Source organism: Vigna unguiculata, chromosome 2 (genome assembly GCF_037176805.1).
Source record: "Vigna unguiculata cultivar grain cowpea cultivar isolate G323 ecotype 2 chromosome 2, ASM3717680v1, whole genome shotgun sequence".
Taxonomy (NCBI): Eukaryota; Viridiplantae; Streptophyta; class Magnoliopsida; order Fabales; family Fabaceae; genus Vigna; species Vigna unguiculata.
The window spans coordinates 15,504,194-15,509,177 of record NC_140793.1 but is presented as its reverse complement, the minus strand read 5'-3'; the positions used below and the strand labels follow the sequence as shown (position 1 = coordinate 15,509,177).

The following is a 4,984-nucleotide window of genomic DNA, read 5'->3' as shown; positions in this document are numbered from 1 at the left end:
TTTGTACTTACAAGAAATCATTATTCAGAATATTGAGCTCCTAACTAAACTTTTGGACTTACAACCACACCTTTGATGAGGTAAGTTTCCTAAATTGGCAAATTGATTTATTAATATGTTTTATTTTGTTGATAAGAGTTTTTCTATGTATCATTCTCCCTTTCTTTCTAATAAATCTAGTCTCATTTTTTTAATTTCTTTATTATAGTTGAATGATGCACTCTTTTATATGTATGAATATTCTTCAAAATCGAAGTTGGATGTATAATAGATTAATGCTTGATAGGAGGGGATATACTGATGCATTTTTACAAGGAGTAGATGATTTTGTGTCTTATGCATGTCAAGAAACGAATGTGTCAAATGGGAAAATAAGATGTCCTTGTTCTAAGTGCAAAAATTTGAAATTCTTCCATTTTGAAGAAGTTAAAGTTCATCTTTACAAAAAAGGATTCATGCCTGAATATTGGTATTGGACATGTCATGGAGAAAGTGACCCAACTATTTGCGTAGATACTAGTCCTACTATATTTAGCTCCCAAGAGAGACACCTGAATAAATATAAGAGCATGGTTTATGATGTTGCTGGTTTAGAGTATGAAATGGATCATGATCAAGAAATAAATGAATCTCCAAATATGGATGAGTCTCCAAATATAGAAGCCCAAAAATTTTATGAATTATTAGATGCAGCCAAAAATCCATTATGGCCTGGATGTAATAATCACACTGAATTATCTTTTGTTCTCAGATTCTTGACAATTAAATTAGAGGGAAACATGTCTCACAGATCATGTGATCAAACATTAGCTCTTATGAAAGAGACCCATCCTACAAATAATATTATTCCTAAAGATTTCTACAAGGTCAACAAAATAGTCTCAAAACTTGGTTTAACTGCAAAAAAAAAAATTGATTGTTGTGTTGATGGTTGTATGTTATTTTACACTATTGAAGATATGTAATTGAAAGAATGCAAATTTTGTCATAAACCACGTTTTCAAATGAAAGGTGTTGGTAGGGGTAAATAAAAAGAGGTTCCTATTAAGAGAATGCATTATTTGCCTCTCATTCCTAGGCTTAAGAGATTATATGCCTCTATGAGTTCTGCTCCACATATGAGGTGGCATTATGAAAATAGGAGAGAACCTAGGGTGTTGTGTCATCCGTCTGATGGTGAAGCTTGGAAACATTTTGATAAAATGTATCCTGAATTTGCATCTGAACCAACAAATGTGAGGTTAGCTTTATCTTCTGATGGGTTTTCAGCTTTCTATAACTCGACTCCACCTTATTCTTGTTGGCCAGTAATTGTCACTCCTTATAATCTTCCTTCAAAGTTATGCATGCCAACTCCCTTTATGTTTTTGACATTGATCATCCCTGGGCCACATAGTCCGAAAGGTAAAATAGATGTGTATTTGCAACCATTTATTGATGAGTTAAAACAATTATGGACTGGAGTGTTGACATATGATATTTTGAAAAAAGAAAATTTTATCATGAAAGCTACCTTAATGTGGACTATTAGTGATTTTCCTGCATATGGAATGTTGTCGGGTTGGAGTACATCAGGGAGATTAGCATGTCCATATTGTATGAACCAATCAAAGGCTTTTAGATTGAAAAACAGTAGAAAATTTTCTTGGTTTGATTTCCATTGTCAATTTTTACCTATGGACCATTCATTTAGAAGAAATAAGGATGCATTTTATAAAAATCGAATTGAAAAGTCTCAACCTCTACACCTTTTGTTTGGGAATGAATTATGGGAACAAATTTGAATTTTTCCAAAAGTCACTGAAGCCAGTCCTTGTGTATGTGATGAACATGGTGAGTCTCATAACTGGACGAAACAGAGCATCTTTTGGGAGTTGCCTTATTGGAAAACCAATTTGGTAAGACATAATCTTGATGTAATGCATATAGAGAAAAATGTATTTGATAATGTCTTTAACACAGTCATGGATATAAAAAATAAGACCAAAGATAATGTTAAGGCAAGAATAGACTTGAAGGAGTATTGTAAATGAAGGGAACTAGAACTACACATTCTGCCTAGTGGAAAAGTATTAAAGCCTAAAGCAAAGTTTGTTTTGTCTAACGAACAAAAAAGTTTTGTTTACAAGTGGATTAGTGAGTTGAAAATTCCAGATAGGTATGCCTCAAATTTGTGTAGATGTGTAAACCTAGACTAGAGGAAGTTGTTTGGGATGAAAACTCATGATTGCCATGTATTAATGGAGATACTATTACCTATTGTTTTTCGTGCACTTCCTTATCAAGTGTGGAATCCTATAGCTGAATTAAGTAAGTTTTTTAAGGATATGTGCTCTACAATTTTGAGAGTGGATGATTTGTTATTAATGGAAAAGAACATCATCATTACAACATATAAGTTAGAACGAATCTTTCCACCTAGATTTTTCAATTCCATGGAGCATCTACCTATTTATTTACCTTATGAAGCAAGAGTAGGAGGTCCTGTTCAATATCGATGGATGTATCCATTTGAGAGGTAATTGTTTATTTCATTTAATGTAAAAATAAATTATTTATTATTTTTTAGTTTAGTAGTTAACAATATGATTTTGGATAGGTACTTGAATAGGTTGAAACGAATGGTTAAAAATAAATCCCATGTCGAAGGATCTATTTGTGAGACATACTTAAGCATGGAGACTTCTCATTTCTGTTCATATTATTTTGAGCCACATGTCCAATCAATGAGAACTAAAGTTAGTCGAAATGATTTTGGAGGTCAAAGTGAAAGGAGTCATAAAACTTTATATGTTTTCAATTATATTGGTCGTTCAGGAGGAACTTGTAACAGTCGTTATTTGGATGAAAAAGAATTAGCTGTTGTGCATTTACATGTCTTGCTTAATTGTGAAGACGTTCAGCCATATATTGAGTAAGTAGTTTAAGATTATATCTCATTTATTTATTTTGTTAATAATTGCTTGTAATTCATATAAAAGTGTATACAATTAAAAATACTTTGTGCAATATTTGGAAGCATCTATTCCAAATATAAATAGAACTGATATTGATAAGAGAATTGCATCCGAATTTCCATTTTGTTTCGAACATATGTAAGTATTCTACTATTTTCTCCTAACTAATCTTATTAATTTTGAAAATTAATGACCTATTGTTTGTTATTTATAGGTTCATGATAGAAATAACTTAGTACAAAATCAATATTTACATCACTTGGCATGGGGCCCTCAAAAAAAGGTTCATACTTGGCCCATATACTTTGTCAATGGTTTCAAGTTTCACACGGAAGAATGGAGTATTGGTAAAAAAATAATCAATTGTGGAGTTTGTGTAAAGGATGATGGTGAATAATACTTCTATGGTATTGTTAAATAAATTATGCAAGTAGAATACTCAAGAGAACCAACCAACCAATTAGTGGTATTTAATTGTGAGTGGTTTGATAATACCATTAATCATGGTATAAAATTTCAACCCCAATATGGCATAGTGGAGGTTAATTTTCATAGAAGATATTCAAATTTTGATCCTTTCATATTTGCAACAAATGCAATTCAAGTATATTATGTACCTTATCCTGGAAAAATAAAAGAAAAGGTTGATTGGTAGGTTGTCATTAAAACCAAACCAAGATGTACAGTTGATGATCGATATACATTAGAAGTTACTTACCAAGAATCAACAACTAATGTTAATATCACAACAAATGAGGAGCTACTTGTTCATTTAGTGGATGGAGAGAAGTATGAGGAACTAGATGAAGTAGATATGGCAGTTGTTGATAATTCAAAAGAAAGTAAGCAAATTGAAGAGGAAAAAGAGGAAGAAAAGGAAGAAGAAATTGTTTCTCAAAGTGAATTTGAGTATGATTCTGAAGATGATGAAACTCAAAATAGACTTGATGATGAATTTGATGGTAGCAATGATGATAGTGATGAGTAAAGCACTTTCTTTTTGTTGGTGTAAAGGTGATGTTTCATTTGTATTTTTGTTGTTTTCTTTTCTATTTTGTTCCATTATGTTTTGTTGATTTCTATAATATCCAAATTATCTTTATTGCTAACTTTTGAGTTGTGGAAAAATATCCAAATTATGGTTATTGTAGATGTCAAACCAAGATCATGGTAAAGAAGTTGCTTCTACAAGTCATTCGACCAAACGACAACCAAGATGTCCTTCACAATTTACATGGAGTTCTCAACTTATTGCTTTCCCATCCATTGGTTCATCATTTAGAAGAACTCATTTTGGATCTCGACCTTTGGCACAAAGAGCATTGAACTCAAATTCAAGGCCAAATGTTGATCAATCATTCAAAACATCTCAATTTGCACCTCCGCCGTTAGTACATGGAGCATTGAATTCAAATTCAAAGCCAAATGTTAATGAATCCTTCAAAACATCTCATTTTGCACCTCCACCTTTGGTACAAGGAGTGCGATCAACAAATCCAAATCCAACTCCTATGGATGATAGACCTAATCTTGGATCAGATCAAACTAATTCCAAATAAGATGAAACTAGTTCTACAATAAATGCAACTAGTTCTGGATCAAATGAAACATTTGTTGCATCTGAGTCAAATTACAATGTTTTCAAGCCAATTTTAAACCTTCACTAGTGTAAAATTAGTTTTTTATACCTATATATTATACCTGTTCAAATTTATTAGACATAATATGAATAATATGAATTTTTTTATTCCTGTTGGACCTAAAATAGGTATAAAAAGTGATTCAGTGACATTTTAAAAATATTAAATAAAACTTTTTATAATTGTTCTAAGTATAATAGGTATAGAATATTCAATTTTTCATTTAGCCTTCCCACTTCTCAGTGATGTTTCACGTTTCCAGAGCTTCCCTCTTTTTTTCATTTCCATTTACTCCCAACATTGGGTCTCATTGTTTCCGTCCAGTGTTGGCCTATTGCTGCTGAGGTCCGTTCCCGTTTGTCGTTTGGGTTCGCCGTTCACCATCCG

At 32.0% G+C, this 4,984-nt stretch overlaps 1 pseudogene; it reads left to right on the top strand.

The window, feature by feature from the left end:
- The first annotated feature begins 233 nt into the window (after positions 1-233).
- Positions 234-3,945, top strand: LOC146888355 (uncharacterized; annotated as a pseudogene).
- Positions 3,946-4,984: the final 1,039 nt, after the last annotated feature.